Here is a 22,693-nt window from a genome sequence, read left to right as displayed (position 1 = left end):
ACATAAATAAAAAAAAAGCAAACACGCATCGCAGAAAGACATGCAATGACAAAATGAACAACAAAAACAAACAAAAAAACTCAAATGTCATTTTTCCACACACAATGAATGTCCCCGGCAATTGTTTGTGTGCGAAAAAGAAGTTTAGACTTTCAATTTCGTTGTGCCGAACAGCGTACTACAGAACGAAAAGTTGAACGAAATTTTTGCCATTTCGTTGTTTCATTTTTGTATGGGATTTTTCGTTTCTTATCAGCAGCGTACTAGGCTTTAATTTTGACCAATTGAGGATATCCTCTCCTAAAAATAAAATGTACTGTACGAGTACTTCGATTGAATAATTTGCCTTAAAACAACTGTTCATTGTTTTCCGCTAGCCCAGAAAGTTAATATAAAAATCGTTTTTACTTAATAACAGTTTTAACTTTTGAATTAAAAGTCTTCCTAACCTCAGGCAAACGAATCGCAAAGTTTTGTAAAAAAAATTGCATTGAAAATATAATTTTTTTTAAATTTTGTTTTAAAATTGTATGGGAATTTAAAATACCTCTATTAAAATAGTAAAGACAAAAAAAATAATTTTGGCGATATTTTGGAATTCGTCCGTTTTCAGGTATTAATCAGCGGTTTACAATATTAAAAACATTCAGTTGTATTTATTAGATTAATCCCTGCTTTTTCAATCATCAGATAGACTATCAGAAGAATAAAAAAAAACTTTTATTCCTAGGAATAAGCTCTAACTTAGGTTTATCTAACTATTCAAAAAATTTGCCCTAAGTGATATTTAATAATAATAGGTGTGTTTTTTTGTTTATCTATATAGATTTTGTGCAAAAAAACGACATCGGGATTTTTGAAATCCATGCAAACATTTGGCACCACTGTACATATACTTTGGCAGCTGTCTGTCAAAAATGTTGCTTTTGTTTTTTTTTTTATTTTAACTCCGAACTGGGAAGGCCATTACATCCATGTTGGATGCAAACAAAAATTTTCATATGGCCATGGCATCCATGTTGGATTCAAAAAAATTGTTTTTTCACAAAAAACCAAAAATGATCTGTATATTCTTAGCTACATTTTAAGACCATGACCATTAACATTAGTTGCGTCGTTCTTGTGTTATAAGCGTTTGAAGGTAGCCATATTGAATTTTTTTCCGATTTTTTAAAGATCAAATGTGAAAACTTTTTTATTTTTATTTCTAATTTTTCGAAAAAACTTTGGTAATTTTTTATACATATCTGTTCAACAATCTTATAAGGATCCATTTAAGACTTTTATCTGAAAAGTGCATTGCGTATATCTCGAGATATTAACATTTCAATGCAACCATGTCAAATTATTTTTAATTATTTTTTTCTATGAGAGTTTTTTTCAAACCTCTTTTTCTCCGCTTTTTTTTTTGTTAATATTTTCAGATATTTTTGTATGAACACAACAAATAAAGTACCTTGGCACTACTGTTTTTATCGAGAGAAAGTAAAATCTGGATAATTATCTGGATTTTTCAAAAATCTATACAGATAAAGTTTTTGTTGTTTTTAACACGTAAATTGTTTTGATTTCAAAAATCTCGATGTCGTTTTTTTGCACAAAATCTATATAGATAAACAAAAAAACACACCTAATATTTAAATTGCCTTAGATAAGGTTGCTTACATTGCTTCTATAATTGGCTGGCCATTGATGATTAACAAATCGATAGTTGTTTCAAAAAATGCAACAGATCTAGCAAATTTAGTATGTACAAAATACTGTTATATTCTGTAGGCAAACAAAATTCACCAAATTTTATCAGATGAATGTATTGAACTGGAACATTGCAAAAAACTAAAAAGATTTGAGAAATGATATCCTTCTTTCATTTTGCCGATGACGAATTTTATCAACAGAATTGACCTCCACACAGCAAGGCCACAGAAAGCTTCCCTATTTAAAATATATTTTATTCACTTCATCATATAAAAAAATAGAAGATATGGCTGCTTCTGTTATTTGCTGGTAAGCAGTGTCTTGCCCTTAAGATATTATTTTTGTGTACCTACTAGATTCAATTTCTTTTAAAAAGCTTTGAATATAATACTTATCCGGATTTTGTTTCCATACAAAACTCTACAGCTCAACTAATATTATCGAACGAATCAAAATAATCCTAATCCAGCATAGCGTTCGCTAAAAATATGACCACATCCCCAAAATATGGTAAAATAGTTTGTTTGAATACCAAAATTTTGTTTACTTTTAATTTTCGTTCATGTTCTAAAACTTCAACATTTTGAAAATAATCTTACTCAAGAGATTTCAGTATCACATAACAAATTCTTTTTTAAGTTCTGAGTTCTTGGGGGGGGTCATGACCCCGTGACCCCCCCCCTTGTATACGCCGTTGTCTTTATTTATCTTTGATTCTTTCTTCGTAGAGGAAATAAATTCACACGAATTGCGAAATGAGGTGTTTAATTGGACAAACAAATTTTAATGACCAAGTGTGACCAACTGTTCAGTTTAAAAAAAAACTTGCCTTTATCATTCGAATAATTTAAAGATCTTAAAAGGTATTCAAAAACATGTTTGACTTAAAGTCAAAACCAAAGTTCAATGGATTTTAATTACATGGAAGTTTCCCACTATAATTTCTTAGAACAGTTAGAACCTTAATTTGGTAAAAAAAAATCATCTTAAATTAGTGTTTCATATGGCAACACTAATTTACCAAAAATGTCACCACAAGTCATTAAATATAATAAAAATAAATATAATTTGCATTTTTAAATTTATTCAGCAGACAAAATAAAATTATGGTGATGACTTTTACTTCCAAGTAAAATTTATATAGGTTATGTTTTCATTAAAAAAAACAACAACTCCTTTTCCATAAATGAAGGGTTATAAAAATGTATTTCTTTTTTTTTAAATATTTTCAAATACCTAATATTGTATTTTTGTTTTTTTTTTTTTTTTTTTGAAGAATTGGGTCAAATTTATTCCAAAAAATCGAGAAGAGATTGTAAGTTGTTGTGAATATTTTGATCAGATTTAATCAGTCAGATGGCAAATTGAATATATTTTTGTTTGGTATTGTTTTTTATTAAAATTATAATTTGAGTCATCGATGTTTTTGAGGAAATGAAAAAATATAAGTTGGGTTAATGAACTTAGCGGCCAGCCGGAATGAATTTGTTTTAAATTTAAATTTTTTACCGGTAAAGTTATGTTATGGGAATAAGGTGACTTATGTTAGTTCTTAATAATAGAAAGTGGTGGAGATAGTTGATTTAGGTACATTTTTTTGCATTTTTAATACTAAGACTAAATATTCTTCTTTATTTGCATTTTTATTAATTTTCGCGACATTTATTATGAGGCTTTTGAATACATTTATATTGAGATTACTTGCGTTATAGCATAGGGCATCTTTAGGATTCGCTTTCAAGCTTTCCCGTTGACGACTCAACCCATTTCAATTAAATTTTTTATACAAAAGCGTTTTAGGAACAGTAATATTTAAGCCAACTATTTGACAAACTTTCTTCTTTCCACAAAATTCTGAAGTATTGTAGTTAATTTTAAAAAATTGGTTTTTAGAGCTATTTCGAAAACTAGATCATATGTACGTTCGTCGAGACTCTCAAAATACTGAGAATTTCGAAAACTGTCTGATTTACAATATTTGGTAATGTTAAGGTTTTTTTGGATAATTGTCTATTTTTGACAGAAAATAGAAGAATGTGTGTAAAAAGAACGAAAGTTATACGAAATTTTCAGTAAATTGCACGTCTCGCCCTAAGATCTTATTTTTGAAATACTTCGGTATTCTGACCCAAGTTTTTTTTTTTAAGGGTTGATACCACTAGATTCAGCAGACATCGGACATGAGATTTTTCTAAATTTTTGAGGCACCTAAATTTAACAAAAGCCAAATCAAAGATTTTGAACGAAAAATGTTTCTCTAAGTAAACATTCCGAGGTTGAATTCTTATATGACTGAACGACTACTCGAAGGACTATTAGTTTTTGGTTATAAGATTTTTATAAAGTTTGCTCAACTACATTTAGAATAAATAAAATGCACGACTGGGTCGTACGAACTTGCTCTTAGAGTTAAAATTGCTAAAATGTTTAAGAGTTTGTAAATAGAAATTTATATAAAAAAAAAAACAAAAAAATAGTTTTTCAAAGGAAAAAAACAAAATTTGAATCAAATTGAGCTCCAAAAAATTTGGATGCCATTTTGAAGCAATTAACGATCAACATCTTTAACCAAAATTTCAACAAAAAATTCAATGTCCGATTTTCGAAAATTTGATTTTTCAAAAACAAAAAAAAAAATTTTTTTTAGATCTAAAAATTATTTTTTTTTCAAAATTTTATTTTTGACTTATAATAAAATTATATAAATGCTATTCTGCAAAAAATTTCGTTGTAATCGAATAAGTAGTTTCGGAGAAAATCGGAATAAAAAAAAGGTTCTATGGCAGGTACCGAAAATAATGATTTTCATAAAAATGTTTTTCATTAAAAGTTAGACCTTGTCTTAGAACTTACATTTTAATTTTTTTTAACAAATTTCAACTTTACCTACTAAAATTGATATATGACAAGTACCGTTATTTTTGGTCCAAACAAATTAATTCCAAAAACCCCTTTTTTGAAAAGTCTTAGGGCCAATTTATTGAGCCTCCATTAAATTTTGAAATTTATCGCTTTAGTTAACGGCCTCGTTAAACTATTGTCGCCTTTAAGTATACATCATTAAAAATTCATTTAATTCACTCTTCTTTAGTTAAAGTCCTTACTTTTAATGGAAACTTTAAATTTAAAACTCTGTTAAAAATATCCTAGGGATTTTTTATTTTGTTTGAAAAATAATCTGTCAAAAGCTACAATTTTGTCAAATCAAATAGATTTGAATTGGAAGAAAAACCAAAAAACTATGACCCGTAAGTATTTTGCAGCTGAAAACGCCAGAAAATGCAAGAGATTAACGATATACCAGGGGTAACCAAAGATTGCTACAACCTACAATTGAAACCATCAGAAGAAGAAGGAGTTAAGTGAAATTTTTAATTTTTTACATCGGTGTCAAATAACAACTTAAATTTAAGTGTTATCGGCATTCATCTCGTGTCATTGGTTTAGAAGTAAGCTTTATATCTCTTCTTCTCATGGCTTCAATTGCAATGTTATGTATGTTATGTATGTATTATGCAGCATCTCAAAAATGATTAGTTTTGAAGTGGAGAATATAATCTAGTAGATCTAGTATTATCTGTGCGAAGTAGACAAGAAATGCATTGATTTCTTTGAATTTTGTTCTTTTTTATGGTACAAATGCATGTGGTTATACCTACAAAAAATTCTAGTCTGGACTTTTTTCATAATTGTGATGTTTTTTTAATAATTCTTTAGCTCATTTGACATTTTTCAAATAAAATAATAATTCAAATAAAAAAAATAAATGAAATGACATTTGACACTAATGGAGAGTGAATAAATAGAAATTCTGTTTAAAACCTCCATTAGCTCTAAAAATCCCTCTTAAAAGGTCGAATTTGGTGTTTTAACTAAAACTACTTTTAAATTTAATGCTCAATTAGTTAATGATGCCAAACTTCAAAAAAATCCTTAAAAGAGACTGAATTAAACGAAATTGGTTTTTAATTTTAAAATTCCCTTTTTTTAATGGCGATTTAAGTTTAATGGAGAGTCAATAAATTGGGCCTTAGAGCAAGTTTTTAAAGTAATAAACTAAACTATCAAACCATACGAATTTTTTTGAAGGTGCTGTTCAAACATACAAATTCGAAGATGAGCTTTATTAAAACTTCAATCTGTTCATTAATTTGTCGCAAAATGGCGTACAAGATAAAATATGTTTTGATATAAATAAATTATTCATTAATCTTAACCAATGATTAAAAGAAAGAATTGTAAGAGACACAAAACAATTATACACACTTTTAAGTAGTCATTTCTACAAATTACACAAAAAATGCCATAAATCGAAAATCTGTAACGATTTTGGATGAACAAGTTACCAAATTTTAAGAGCCCTAACGTTGGTCTTCACAATATTTTGTTTGCAACATAACTTTTGGCACACCCTGTATAGTGATACCAGTAGTACAAATTATCCTAAATTTCAATCAAGAATTTTTTCATATAAAAAAATTATTTGCGGATATAATTCTGATCTCAAATGCAAAATAACTATTTTTATCAAGAATTTAAATATAATCTTTATTATAAAAAATTGAGTGCAAACACGAAACCAGACTTAAATATAATGCCTTCTGGCATACTTACAATTTAGCTTCTTTAATGGTATAGGTAATGCATACCTTAAAATAACTTTTAAGTACCAGATACCAAACATAAAATTACTGTGATGAGTATCAGGAGGATCACAGGGTATAGGATAAAATAGAAGATGCATCATTTCAAGAAAACCAGTATGTGCTTACTAAGTCTCAATAAAGCATTTAAAGCTGATTATATATGATAGACGTATCTTTATATGGTAATCAGGATCGGTCGGTCCTTTTTGCGAGTTAATGACTTGTTTATTTTATGTGGCATCATTTTGAATAGAGTATTTTTATATCATTATTGTGGAAAATATATAAAAATTCAATTGAAATTTTATGATCAAAAATAAATTTAACTCGATTTATTAAAACTTGCTTATGGAATTATGTCCACTAGCAGAAACCAAATCTTCTTTTTTAACCTGTTCATAAAATCTAATTTCTGTGAATGAAACCATTGTTTGCCTTACAACTTCTCAACGTTAACTTGAAAAAAAAAGAAATATCTCAAATAGATAAAAACAATTTACTTCTTAATACAAAATTTAAACTTCTAATTTGAATACAAAATGTTAAACAGATTGCGAAAGGGCTATAAATCCCCATGAATCTTAGGCACTTCTTGGCTCTATCTAAGAATTTATGCCAGAAAACGAAAATGAAACTTTTGCAACCCAACAAGAGATACAAATGGACTTAATACAACGTCGTCGTCGCACATGCAAAACGTAAACAACAACAAAACACAAATAAATTACCTTCAAACACCTTGAGAATAAAAAAATACAAAAAAAGAATTTGGCAATAAATGATAGAATCTATTAACTTTCTAATAAAAAAAAAAAAATACCCAAAAACAGTTTATAAGTGTTTTACCTGCTATACGATTGTGGGTGTGACACTGCAACGAGTTATTTGAAATTAGGTCAAAATAAATTCGCGGTTCCATTTCTATCATTCGCCAATAAAAAGTTTGTAAGCCATCAGAAAGTGTATTATGCTGATTATCTTTCAATCAACGATTGAGGATTAAAATATAATATACATCCCAGACAACGCACAAAATTGAAACATTCATTGTCACGAGCTGATAAACCAACCAAAGCGACAGATTAATATTTAATGCCAAACACGTATTAGCAGGTGCTCCCCGAACAACCAACCACAGCACCCACTTGCTTTACAATTATTAAGTAGGTATCTTTTTTTTTTTAAAACAGGTGAATTCGACCTACAGAACGTTCCATTTGGTATGAAATGCAGGGACTATTATTATAAATTAAACAAAAATAAAAATCCTGTGTGCTTATTCATTTTCACAAAGGAAAAAAAAAAAAAGAGTTGAGAGAATCTTGGGTACTTGCTGTTATAATTGATGACCACAAAAGCAAGTATTTTCACTTAGAATTTTTAATAATAAACTGAAAAGAGCATTATAAAAATGGTTTTAGTTTAACGAACCCAATTTAAACATGTTAAAGTCTAGATAAATAGTAAAGGGAATTTAGGAGCTAGGTCTTGAAAAACTCATTCATTAATTTTTGTGATTGGTATCAACGTAGAATTTCACTTTATTTTAGGTTAAATGTCCCCGTAATTCCCTTATTGGCTTTTTTTTAATATCGCATTTAAAATGCAGGGTGTTCCAAAAGTAATGGTTCAAACGAAATATGCTTTTCTTTCGGTCTAACCGTAAATTTGGAAACTTTTATACTTTTTTAGAAACTGCAATAAAAAGGAATGTTTTTAAATTAATAAAACAGTGTCACACCATACAAATTATTTTTGTTGTGTTGCTCTCAAATAAAAGTAAGAAATTAATTTTTTTATAAAACTTTTGACTATTAATTAATTTGTAGCGAAATGGCAATGTTTTAGTAAAAGAATTAAAAAAAAAAGAACAAAAATCAATTATGGGTATAGGAAGCAAAATACTGTTGCAAAGTATTGATTTTTTGAAATTTCACAAGAACTGTATTTAATTGAATAGATACCTCAAGGATTTGGGATTAATAAGTTACCAAATTCTGAGAGCTATTACTTTTGGGACACACTGTATTAATGTTCAAACACGATCAATTTTTCAAGCGATTTTTAATATTCCGTTTTCAAAAATTTGTCTAATTGTAAGATAAAAGATACACGGAGAAAAAAAAGCCACCTTAAAATAAGATGATACCTACTAAGTCCCGTCTTCTTAAAACAATAAGATTTCAGTAAACATTTCTTAACGTTTTTTTATAAAAAATGCTCATAATGTTTAATTCGAAATACCTAATGCAGTTATCTTGTGAGTGTATAAAAGATTAATTTTGAACGAAATAAAATAAAACTAGCGACCATGAACGCAGAAAATTCAAGCACAGCAAGAGAACTAAAGGCATTTTACAATTCGAAGGTTTTTACGGAGAAAAACTAATAACAAAATCTACCATACAGAATTTTTTGAAGTTTTTTAATAAGTACATACCTACTTTTTTTTAACAAAACAAAAATTACACAAATCCTGTGTACTGAGTCTTCCTATTTCCAACATCGTGTCGGAGAATTTTGTTCGCTTTTTTCTCCTGAATTTTCTCTAAGGAAAAAACTCCTCAGTCAGTGTAATCATCTTCAATATTCGAAAAGTTTGATGTTTAGCCAATTTTCCAAAAAAATATTTTAAGAAATTCCTTCTTTTTCTTAAAAATATTAAAAACAAACAAACCTGACACAAAAATTAAAATTAGTAAAAATGACATTTTGAAATAAATTGAAATAAAATGCTCTGCAAACTTCGAATATTTCCGAGAGTTTAGAAAATCTAAAGTGGATAAGCCCTAGATTTGAAAACTTCAACTTTCAGTGAACAAAACCAAATTCTCAAGTTGAAATTAAAAATCCTTAAGATCTAATTAACTTTTTTTGGAGGAGCCGTAAACAAATTTTTTGAACTTTTTTGGATTTTAACATTTAATTTTGTTCAAACTTTTTAGGCTAAGAAAATTTGGAATTTTTTTTTTTTCAATTTGGAACAACTTCTTAAAATTCATTTAATTGTTAATTTTGATTGCCTTTAAATTATAAAGTAAGCTGCAATTTTTGGTTAATTTTTAGACTTCCGAACTCTGTTTTAGAATACCGTTATTTTTATTTTAACGATAATCATATTGAAAGTTTTTTTAATCACAAAAAATCTACTTAAAAATGTTTTCTTTAGACGAATATTTCTTAAACGATTAGAAAGACTCTCTATCATGGAAGCAATTTCAAAAAGAAATAAAAATAAAAAAAGAATTGCTTAAATTTAGTAAAACAAAAATTTCAAATTTTTGTCTTGAAAAAAAAAAAACATTTCATTTTTTCAAAAACAGATCTTTCGATTTAAAATTTTTTTAAATATTTTAAATCATTTATTTAAAAAAAAAAATAAAAAATATTTTTTTTTCACAGAAAACTCTAACCATTGAATTGAAACATTTAAAAAAATATTTTAACTATAGTTGATTCTGTTTTTTTTTATAACTTAATTTTTCAGAATTTAAATACAATTTTTTTTTTGTTGAAAATCCTCCTGGATTTTGAAAGATACAGGGAAACTATCAACTTTTATTGGTAATATTTAATATTCTTTAAACAAGTGCATCATAAAAGTTCAAATATAATGATGCATAACATATGTATTTAGGGGCACTATATTGCAAAAACGAAAGTCATTTGAATAGGACCTTTTGGCTAAGTATAAAAAATTCGTATTGAAACAACCGAAGATTATTTTATTTTATTTTAATTTTATTTGTTGACGCTTTAAGATTTTCAGAATTAATTTATGTTCGTTTTTCAACATTAAATTGATTTTTTTTCCACAAAACAATTACGTTCCCTCTGCACATATTAATCCATATAAAGTATAAACAATATGAAATACTTATTTACAAAGACATGACCAACAAAAGCTCCATGAAATGTCCATTGATGCTTGTAGACTAGTGGCTAACCCACCCCAGTCTTAAATTGATTGATTTATTATCTTGATGTGAAAATTTATGTTAAGGTTTTTTTCTTCAGTTTTCCCCGGTCCGAAAGGACTAAAGGAGTCGAAATAATTTTTTTTTTTTTCGGTTTCTTGTACGAATACTTGCCTTGTGTGAGTTATGTGAAATCGTTTTCCGTCGGTTGTCAACCGTGATGTTGTGTCCTGTGGGTTTGTTCGATTGAAAATCCTTGAAATTCGTTTAAAAAGATGTCCTTGTAATTTCTTTTTGTATTATTTCCTTATTTTTTGATTGTTTAACGAAAATATATTTTTTTTTTTGATTTTTTTTTGAAAAAGTTAAATGGCACTGAAATCCTTGAATATCCTTGAATCGTTTGAAAAAAAAAAAATTATATCAACACATCACTTCACTATGAGATTTATTTTTATTGAATTTTGTTTTAAAGAAATCGTTAAAAAAAACAGGGAATAAAACTTTAAAGCCTTTTAAGGGTTGATTCACTTTTTTTTTATAATTTTTTTTTGCACTACAAAAAATGAGAACAAACGAATTTCATCCAAGTTACAGGTAATTTTGTTCTCTAGAACTTCATCGCGATCCCACAGTCCCGTCGTAAGTATTGCTCAATTGATGATTGCGGCAGGTTCTTATATACCTTTTGTATCTGTAGCTCATCCGTAGTAAGTACTACTGACTATAAAGGCGCGTTTTCATTGCTGGCTGCTGTTGCTGGAACCACGCAAAAGAATTAGAAGTTTTACTGTCTTTTTTGTTTTTGTTTTGTGTTGCTTTAAAGGTTTTTTTGGTTTGATCTTCTTCTTGAGGTCTTCTTTCTCTTTGGGTTTGCTGCATTCGCGGCTTTTGAATGGGGCTTTTTTTCGGAGGGTTTTGGCGAATTCGCCAACAACTTACAACAAGATGATATGATTACCAAATATATCGTCAACTTATTTTGCCGCACACCAATATTCTTCTTGGAGAGCTTCTTGCTTCTTTGTTAACTTATTTTCGTTTTAAAGTCATCTTCACATTTGGTATGAGCTCTTGTTTTGTGATGGCTAGCTTTAAGTAGGTAGAGAGGTTTCTTGGGATTTTTTAGTACAAGAAGTGATTTTTAATTTGTTTTGTATTTTTCTTTTATTGCGATGTTGTTGAGTCTGCCACACCAATTTTTACATATTGGGATCATTTTAAGTGCTGTGGTTTGTTTCTTGTTGTGGTTTGTGTTGTGGTGGCAGGGTGATTGGTATATTCTTAAAATAAATTTTCTGATTGGTTGTTTTCAATTCGCCGCATTCTTGTTATGGTTGTCATTATGAATACATGATTTTGGTCTTGTTATTATTTTTATTGTAAAAGGACATTAAGTTTTAAGAAGATAAACAAAATTGATTAAATTCCTTTTTAAGATTTGTAAGTGTATTTTGATAAAATTTATGTATCGGGTCTTTCCCGCTATTTTATCATTAGTTATATTGATTCTTAATTGAGACAAAATTCTGCGAAGAGGATTTTGTTTTTTCTGGAGATTTCTGAGATAAAAAAGTTATGGATTAATTTTTAAATATTTCTGCTCAGACAAAAATCTGTCCGTTTAAGATGTAAATTGGTGGAATGCCCAAATTTAAGTGACAAGAAAAGTAAAAATAACACACTGGTCTACAAAATTAAACTTTTTTTTGGTATTCAGAACCAAAATTATACTTTTATGAAGGTTTAAAGGGTGCATAACTCGCAACCAAAGTCAAAATTTTTTTATTGTTTTCCGTTTTTGAATTACTACCGTTAGAAATTGCAAAAAAACGTTATTTTGACTGTTTTTGAGGTTATGTTTAAATATGTTTTGATTTATTTCATATACCGTTAATATATCAAAAACGGAGGCTAGTAGAATATTTTGGTTCTTGGTGCAAAAATCTTGTTGACCAGTAATTTAAACTTTAGATTAAGTTATGTTAGTCTCTGGCTGATTACATTTAATTTAAGATATTTTTGGCAATAAAAGAGAAATCGCTCAAAAGTTGATAATATTTTTATGATGAAAGGAAAAGTTTTTTTTTTATTTTTTTTTCCTTGACTTTTGGTTTTAAAAACTAGGAATTGATTCCAAACAGTTTGCGTTTTTTATGTCTTAATATGCATTGTAATTATTTAGATCGAAAATTAAAAATAAAAAAAAATATTAAAAATAATTTAATGGTTTAATTTAATGTTTTTTGAAATACATTAGTCATTTTTTTTCTTCCTTTTCTCATGTGTAAAAATAAAATCATGGAAAATACGAGTTCTTTGGTGTGGAGGATTCAAATAACATGATTTTGTGATTCTTAAAACAAATTGTTAAACAATAGCGTAATGTCTGCAAAGTTAATACCACTAAGCGATGATTTAAGAAAACTTTTACTTTTGCATGTCTGGGCTCATTTTAAATATGATTTCTCTCTTAATATAAATAGAAAAAAAAAAATTTTTTTTAACAATTTTAGTCCAATGCAGAGATAAATTTTCGAATTTCTTTTCTTTGGTAACATAAATCAAGGGAATAAAAATATGCCGCTAAATATTTTTTTGGTGTTTCAAGATCTGCTCATATTAATGCTAAGACTCTTACTTTACAAGAAGTCTTGTTATCATACTCCAATTTAGGTCAATCTAAAAGAAAATATAGTTTTCTATGCTGTCAGCAGATTTCTTGCGCGAGAGGTCACCGATTTGTAGAATAGGAAAACAATAAAAAAAAAGTTCGCTGCTCAGCTCTTTTGTTTCAACGAAGTCAATAAATAATGCTTGATTTTAAACTGTTATGTATTTATTTATTTATTCGATTTTAATAAAAGTACGTTTAAGTGCAATTAACAGTGGTTTTGAACGTTGAACTACTGTCCTAGGAGCGAGTAATATTATCGGCTTTTAATATGAGAAATAATTTTTAAGAGTGGTATGAGCTCAAATGCGGCTTAAATGAATTATAAGTTTTGTTGTAGTTTGATTCAAAATTTTGCGTGTTGCACTTTTTTACCCCAGTCGTGGGCTAACCTTCGACTTTTGTGGTTTTAATTTACTTTTTAAATACAATACCAACACAATTGTAGAAAGAAGACAACCATGCAAGATAAGGCTAGTTTGTCACTACAGGTTCGTTCGGTATGAATTTATGTTTTAATTGTATAATGGACTTGACTGAATATATTTACCTTAAGGGCCCTACCAATAATTAAATTTAATGCTAACTTCAATATTTGACTAAATTCTACATACCTATTTCATCATACCAAAAACCAATTAAATAGTCAGTTTAAAGGCTAACTGTAAAATTAAACCGAGCATTAGCCTTTAAACTGACTATTTAATTGGTTTTTGTATGGTGAAATATGTAGAATTTAGTTGAATATTAAAGTGAGCTTTAAATTTGATTATAAGTAGGGCCCAAAATTTGTTTGTAATTAAACACAACAATCTTCAGGTATATTTTCTTTGACGTCAAATATATGTTGAATTTGTTTGTACATATATGATTTCAATTACATTACAACACATTTACTTTGTAATTGCTTATAATCTATCCGCTTTACTATTTGAAAAAGTATAAAAAAAACTAAATCCCTGTTAATCCAACTAGAAATTTATTTTTTTTCACGTAAGTAGACCACAAAAACTATAAATATTATTGTATTATTTTCTTGTGGTGCAACTATTTAGGTATTGCGAGGTGTCACTTAAATAATACCACAAAATTAGATTATTACTTGTACCTATAACATCGATTTACGTAAATCAAATCTATGGATTGTGATTATAACTTATCAGTTACAGCTTATATGGTTTATCGCCTGAGCCCATTTTACATGAGCTCTAGCGGGTGAATGAATCTAAACCTGATGTTGGTGGAGTGTTTCACTCTTATTTTTGTAATTTAAATAATACTGGATGAGGTTAAAAAATGTCATTGTAGTTTCATTGTGTGGTTGGAGATGAATTAGATAATTGTTTCATTTTTTTTTTTTATAAATTCGGGTAGCACAGTTTTGCTTGCAGTCAAAGAAATAGAGTGATTTGAAGAATTTGAAGCTTGACAAGCTACTACAGCTGTCTCTCATTTTTCACATTTGAGCTACTATATTTCATGCAATTCTATTGTAAAAATAATAAAATTTTATAATGAAATAAAATAAGAGAAGTTTTATGAGTAATAGAAAAAATTGGAATAATATAACATGATTACAAAAAAAAGTTAGCAAAAAAAAAAAAAAAAAAAATTCGCAAAAAATTATTTTTTCTTAGATCCATACCATTGAATAATTATATATAGAAGTGACACCGGAAAAAACGTCCGCTATGTTTGAGGGGTGGAGCCACAATCGTTTGAGGGGTGGCGCCACAATCGTTTTAGGATTGTGTATTCGATGGCCGAAAAATCCCTGAAAAGGACTTTTGGTTACTAAGTAACCACATTTACAATATTATTTATATTTGGTGTATTTGTATTAGTTTTGTTTTGTGCTAGTAGTGTGTTTGTTTATTTTTGTTTCTGTAATATTGAAATTGAATTTATTTAAAATTTTTGTATTATTTTGAATTGAATATTTATTTTTGAATGTTTGATTCTTATGTATGTTTGGAAGGATTTTGTTTTTTGTTTTTATTAACGAAAAGAAGAAGATTTTCTTCAGTTATAGAAGTGTTTATTTAATTTTGATTAGGGTGCTTTTTGTAATAATATCTAGGCCAAAGTTGTAGTTCACATTGTTTGAATGTTTTCCACATGCACTGTGGCATATACTTACTATTTTCTTAAACCGCATAATGCAAGAGTAGGTAGGGATCAAGTTCATACAATATGGCCATATTTCACATTATTTTAAAGTATTTTAATACAATACGAAACAACCTCGTTTATTTGCTTAAACTGATTTATGTTTGCGAACAAGGACTCTGGATATACGGCTTTGTTCAAATTTGCAACTGCAAATAAAAATTAAAAGTTTTTATAAAATATTAAATTTTGAAAAAAAAATCTTTTCGTACCATTTTTGTATACTTTTCTTTATTTTTAATTAAAACATTTTTGTTATCTAAAATTTAAACGATATTTATAAATAAAATGTTAAAATAAACTCAAAAGGTAAAAGGGCATATTTTGATCGCAAATGCAAGAAAATGTGGTTTTGGGATAGTTCCAATGATTTTTCTATTTCACCATTTGAAATAAAATACATATTTGGTTCTAAGATTCTAAAACTAGAAGAATGTAGCTTTTACATGCTTTTTATTTTGTCATGATATAGTCAAGCTATGCATTCGTACAAAAAAAAAGTTGAGATAACAATCAGACATGGGATTACTATAGCCCTGTTCCACTGGAGGTGGTAGTCTGCTAATAGTAGATTTTTTGTTTAATCTAGTACTATCATCTACCTACTCATGCTCTTCTTCCCGAGTGGATACGATTTGTATTGAATTCGTTGAAAGTGCGTTCCATTGAAAATCGCTAGTTAACTATTAGTAGTACTTTGCCACCTCCCAAAGGAACAGCTAAATGGATCTACCGAGTAACATCAAACTTGGTAAGTAGCATTTTTTTGCAGAATCTCCATAGGGGTTTTTAGAACTAATTTTTTTTTATCAAAAATAACGATACCTGTCATAAACCAATTTAGGAAATGTTTAATTTTCTCGAAAACGGTACCAGTGATTTTGTTTAAAAAAATTATATAATAGTTTTTGGGCAATCATGGACATTTCTTAAAATTATTATTAACCTACCGTAGAACCGTGCCAAACTACCAATTTAATTTCAACGAATTTTTTATACAAAAGCATTTATATAGTTTAGATATAAAACAGAAAGAAAATTTGGGAAAATAATAGTTTTTGGATTAGTAATTTCTACAAAATTGCATACCAATTTTATTTTTGAGTTTTTTTTTTTTAATTTATAAGGTTCCAACGATTTTGAATTTTTTTTTTTCTAAAAATCTATCTTAGTAGAAAAAATCAAATCGAATTGGTACTTGTTTTGGAGCTATCACGAATTTTCCTTTGTTCCTTAAACTTTTTGGGCTAGTGTATAAAAACAACTCAGGTTAAAAGCTAATGCTCGGTTAAATTTTATGGTTATGAAACTCAAGTATTAAATTTAGCCGAGCTTTAGCCTTTAATCTGAGTATTAAATTGTTTATATTGGTTGAGAGAAATATGTATAATTCAGTTAAATATTTAAGTGAACCTTTAATTTGATTACACTGGTCTGCAAAATTTAACTATTTTTTTCTCCTTCAAATAACTTTTTGATATTATGAAAGATTAGATTTTCTTAAATCTAAATCTGGTTTCAGAAAAATTCTATCAGGTACCATTTTTGTAAAAATGATTTTTGAAAAATGTTTGTAGTTTCTAAAAAATCATCCTTTTAGATTCATTTGAACTTGTATAAAATTAAAACTACTTGTCGCATTGAGCTCAAATTTGAAGTACTTATTCCTCATAATATGGCAGGACAAAAATTAAAAAATTACAATTTTTCAAAAAAGTAGTCACAAAAAAGTTTCTTTATAAGGGTGAAAATATTTTTTTTTTCGGAAATGTGAATACAATATTCGAATTCCTCGGAATATTCTACATTAATTTCATGCTTGATTCTCTATAAAATATTGTGACCGAAAAAAGTTCTAGCGACATGAAAAAGCATAAACCAAATTCGCACCCGTGTGCCTATCACGTCAAAAAAAAAGAGGTGTGCCTACAGAGGGATATGTAAAGAAAACCATAATAAAATACATTAAACAAAATTTTTACGTGTTTTGTAATTTTATATACTATTTTTCTAATTATAAATATCTTATTCACTAAACCGCCTTGTAATGCTTTTTTTTCTCCTAGAAACAAAAGTATACTTGTCTTATAGTATTTGATGTGATGAGTTAGAATCCGAAGTCAAAAAAAATTCTATCACGTCAGGATTCTGAGATATTCGCATTAAAGTATTTTGAAAATCTAAAAAAAAACTACTATATCTTAAAAATCAGTTGTATAGATCTCGCCAAACTAACTAATTTAAGGTGTGCGTCTAATCATGTGAACCGAAAAAAGCTGCCCTTTTTCTTACATCAAGGACAAGAAGGACTAAAAAGTACCGTTAACTTCCACTCACCCACTAATTCTTTTTGTTTTTCTATTAAGAACTAAATAACCATTCTAATAAATACAATTTTTTTGGTTATTCTTGCACACACACAAAAAAAAAAATGAAATTTATGTAAACGAAAATTGGTGCGTCTAACCAAGTGAACCGCACTGTACATATAAGCGTGGTCGAATGTTCGGTATTCGACCGAATCATTATTTGCAGCATCTCTAGTTGGTGCCGTTAAAAAATTTCAAATTTCCCTCCTTGGAATCAAAAATAAACAAAAAGTTTGAGCCAAAACGACTTATTGGTTTGAGCTCTTACCTCATTTAAATTATTACATTGAGTTTTTCTTAACGTTTTTATTTTTTTCTTTAAGGGCCATTAGCTGAAACGAACCTTAAATAATTCATGTTGAACATAAATTTTAAGGCTCTATTTTGACTTCGGCGTAAACTGTCACATAAGGATTTATGTTGTAATTAAATGCTTAAGTTTCGATTCAGCAAAAAAAGACTCTAATTGTTACGCATTTCATAATATTCCAAAACAAAATATAATATAAAAAAAATAGCAATCTCTGTGGGGATACGAACTCAGAAAGCAGAATTAAACAGCAATCACCTTGTCACCTACGCTAATAGGACTATTGAAACAAGGGTAACTTTCATGCCCTATAAGCTATAACGTGCCTAGGATATACAACAATAATATTTAATTTTGTTCAAATTCTCGTCGTTAATACAAAATTTCTTGTTTTTAGTTTCGAGTTACTATGGATACATTTATAATGTCAACTAACTTTTCAATATTTTTGTTTGATATTTGTGTAATTTTGTATGTATGAGTAAAATTTCCTTATTTTATTTTTTCATTTATAGGATGTCGATGTGTCGATACGATTTATTTTTGTTTGATATTTGTTTTATGTTTTATGTGTGAGTAAAATTTCCTTATTTTTTTTTCTACTATAGGATGTCGACGTGTTGATACAATTTATTTTTATTTGATATTTGTTTTGTTACGTTTGTATTTGTGAAATTTCCTTTTTTAAAAACAAATTTTTGGAAAAATAATTTTCTAAGACAAGCCCCATTCTCTCTGGGGATTTTTTAGTACATCTGATTGCCGAAAAAAATAAAATTCTGTAGCGCTAGAAACTATCGGTGTCACTTCTATATATAATTATTCAATGTCCATACATTTTATAAATTTTAATATGAAGTACTCTATTATGACTTGCGAACTAACGTACTTTGAAAACGTAATATCGTGAGCACAAAACCAAAACCACGAATCTGCAAAATTGTAGTTCGTAATTTTGGGTTTGCAGATTTGGTAATTTTTAAAATTCATGCAACGGACATTGATATTTTAGGCTGCTAGGAAACAGATAGAGGTTAGGATTGACGCAATGAATAAAGGGACCGATATCAAATCACGCATTAAAGTGAAAATGTTCAAAAAGCTAATTCGGGTTTTTGCTTTGTGCCGATGATATGTATGTTCAAAAATATACTGAAATATTATATATACATATGTATATTGAAATATATTGACAGAAATCGGCCGTTACCGCGATATACGTTACATTCCTTTATGAATAGTTTCGTAAAAAACTAGCGTTATCGTGGTATATTGGACCTGTTATTTCCATTGTTCAATTTTGTAAGGACTATTTTTTCTCTGACTGGTTTTTAGCCAAGTCTATTTTGTATTTGATCAAGAAATTAGTTAAATTGCCGTATTTTGAAAATACTTTGATATCCCTAAAATAAAAACTTACCTTGAATTACATTTTTTGTGGAGGGAGTGGCAAGACTGCTGAGAGGATGAGACCTTCATTCTATTGTAGAACTTCAACAGGATATACAATTTTGAACTTGGAGTTTCTTCGTTACTTGAACATACATACATATTTCTTATATGAGGTTTCACAGAAGTGCAATTATTGTATGCATAGGAAGAATTTAATTGTGTGTATGTGTAGGTTCTAGAAAAATAGGAATTACAAAAAGTAATAAAATATAAATTATTCAAATTCATATACATAAATCAATATTTTTCAATAAAAATAATAATATACATAATTATAGGTAGATATGCATTATACTACATTATACAATCAATATTATAAAGAAATTCAAGAAACTTACTCGCAGTAGTTTCAGGATTACCTATTTATGAAACGTTACGGTCCAAAAATATTTTTTTCCGAAAAAGAATTGTTTTCTTTTTGTTTTGAATATTTTATATTTCTGATGTTTGATTTATTGATCTTGATTAATTTTCTACTGTGAACTGTAGTGAATATTTTGTAAGGTTGAAATCAAAACTATAGAGAATGCAAAAAGAGTGGGTTCCATAATCATATCTGTTTATCAGAGCAATGTATTTCTTTTAAACAGTTTATTTATTTAAATTTTTTATTTACAAATCACAAAGTAAATTCAAATATTTATTACATATTATTATGGTATTATGTAAACATCTCCTTTCCTAGCTAAGAACTGACATTTCCAATCTTATGCCATATTATTCCTTATGGATTTAGTTTGGATTAAAGTTAATTTTAAATCCAAACACTTAAATCTGAATTTCATAAATCCAAGGATTTAATTTTGTGTTCATATTATTCACTCAAAAATGTGATTTATGTAATTATTCAATAAATTTTTGTATAATTTGCATTTAGGGTAAATTAGGGCATTATGGCATACCTAAGCACAAACTCAAATAACTTTACTACGGACTACAATTTTTACTTCAATCATTTTTTTTAATTAAATTTCATAAAAACGTAACATAAATAAATTATTTAAGAATAAAAATTCAAGCTTTTTAACAAAAAATAAATTAAATTAAAAATAGTCCAAAAAAAACCATATTGCCCTATGTACGGGCAATATGGCGAACCCCATTTACTTCGGAACCCTTTACTTTTTTTACGTATATTCAGCATTTCTGAAATATAATTGTAAATAAGTTTCATAAAATTAACGTTAAATTGAGGTTATTTTCAAATTAAAAAAAATGCAGAGTTACTTTTGAAATTAGTTTTACATGAGGGCATTATGGCGCAGTCGGATATAATATAGCGCCATAATGCCCTTATTGCATCTGCGCCATATTGCAAAATATACACATATTCACAAAACTCCAAAAACTAAACAAAATTCTTACTTCAGTTAAAATATAACAAGTGATATAACCAAACCAAAACTGTACTCTGCGTTTCACTCTTTACAACAAACACGTGCACTGTATAGTTACCGAGATACACACAAACAAAACAAAGCGATATTATATTGGAACCCAGAACCGGTATATTTTTTTTGTTTTCTTTTTTGTTTGGCACAAAAATAATAGCACTGACCTGCGATCGTCAAAAGAGTAGTGTTCGACGAAGGCCAAAGTTTCTGCATTGGTTTTATTTAAATGCGAGTATTGGAAGTATGGTAGTTGAGAGGTGCGCCATAATGCCCGGTGCGCCATAATGCCCGAAGTTACCCTATCTTTATTTTTCATTTTCAATATGCTTGATGAAACAACTGAACACTGTGAAAATTAATTTTACATCTGGATTTATAAAGTTAAACAGATCTCCTTTGGATTTTACGAGATTGGATTTAAAAAAATGGATTTAAGATAGGATTTAAGTAGTGAATATTATAGATTTGGATTTATTTTTGATATTTGACATACATCCAGATGTATTTTTAAATTAGTGAATAATACAATTGAAACAATTTTTTAACAACCTTATTGCACAGATTTCTCCAATGACTTGGACAATGACAAACGAAAACTTCCCTCAACAAGAACTTAAATCATTTTTAACAACAAAATACTTCTAAGACGTTGCTGTTTTCATGATTAGAATACATCGAACTACATATATGTACATTGGTCTATGTATCGTCGCTTTTAAGTCGGAAAACCTTTAAATTATGCATTGCCAAAATAGTGTAGTTGTCAATTTGCACTAAAAAATTTGAAAGGTTTTCCTGAAAATCGTCGAGTTTCAACTTGAGCCACTTTGCCGTAAAAGCGAGGCAAAGTGGCTCAGATTTTTGAAAAAAAAAAAAAAAAATTATTGAAAAAATTTTAACATGTCGTTTTTTAAACTTGGTCGTAATATAAAATGCATTTATTTTCAAATTTTTTTGGCCGCATTTATTATGATTTCAATTTATAAAAGGAAATGTCAATATGTATTACGGTTTATGAAAAAAATTAAAAAGTATTTCATTTTCGAAGAACTTTGTTTAATAAAAGTTTTGAAAAAAAATGTAACTTATTTTTTTTTTAAGTTCAACATCTAAATATAAAATTATTTTTTATTCATTTAATAACCCTTACTGTTGAAAGTTAAATAGCAAAAATTTAAAGTTCCTATTTACCACAGTCTTTGAGAAAATTAATTATTTCAATGCAAAAATTCAGTTTTAATACAAAAAAAAAACCATTGAAATTGAAGTAATTTTTCATTTTTTTTTTTTTTCAAAAGTGTGATATATTTTACCTTTTTTGCTTCGAAATTCAACTGATAATATTGATGGCCAAAATTTTTTTTTAAATAGATTCATATTTTATTAGAAAAAGTTTGGAAAAAAGTCATTTTAAATTTTTCTAATAACATTTTTTTTTTAATTCTGAGTTTGAGGACCATTTTTTCAAAAAGTCTTGATTAAATTTAGTGGATTTAAATTTTAGAGATAAGAATGAGCTTCTGGCTTTTTAAAAATGTATTTTAAAATATTGTAGGTGTTGCCGTTGTTTTCAAAATATTTTTTTTGTGCTTGAGGTCAGAATGTTAGAAAATTGCATTTATCGCTTAAACGATGGAAGATTGTCCCTTACTGACTTTGTTGTCGGGTGTTTAACCCCCCCGAAATTTTTTTTCAGAAAATCGAAAGATACCTATATTATAAACATATACAAGTCTAATATGTGCAGCACTAAATGATTTGTTTTTGTATTTTAGTGATTTGATTACCTATATGAAAATCTCCCTTAAAATCACTACCAATTTTGCATCGTTGCAGAAGCTGTCGATGAAGTTTGTATAAAGGAAAACAAAAATTGTTTGGTCCATTACAAAGAGTTTTTATCTCTTTAACCATTTCCTTAAGCACTATGTTAACACCTTAAAATGCTCTTTTAAGAACCCTTTAAATACCACAAGTACTTATGCAGGGTTTTTGGTGCCGAGACTAAACTATGCTTTTTCAAAGGGTTTCGGTGGCCGAACTCGAGTCCAAAGACGGACTTAT

At 28.0% G+C, this 22,693-nt stretch overlaps 1 protein-coding gene across 1 annotated transcript in view; it reads right to left on the bottom strand.

Moving 5' to 3' along the window:
* LOC129917215 (serine-rich adhesin for platelets) overlaps nucleotides 1–19,688 on the bottom strand; it is a 94,072-nt gene extending 74,384 nt beyond the window's left edge. Inside the window, exons 1-2 of the mRNA XM_055997611.1 lie at nucleotides 19,574–19,688; nucleotides 19,204–19,410 (exon numbers count right to left, since the gene is read on the bottom strand). The gene's annotated coding sequence lies outside the window, so the exon portion shown is untranslated. The remainder of the gene's footprint in view (nucleotides 1–19,203; nucleotides 19,411–19,573) is intronic.
* Between the last annotated feature and the right edge of the window lie 3,005 nt (nucleotides 19,689–22,693).

The sequence above is a fragment of the Episyrphus balteatus genome, chromosome 3 (assembly GCF_945859705.1).
Source record: "Episyrphus balteatus chromosome 3, idEpiBalt1.1, whole genome shotgun sequence".
Lineage (NCBI taxonomy): Eukaryota > Metazoa > Arthropoda > Insecta > Diptera > Syrphidae > Episyrphus > Episyrphus balteatus.
Note: the sequence above shows the minus strand (reverse complement) of the source record. Positions and strands in the feature narration are given on the sequence as shown.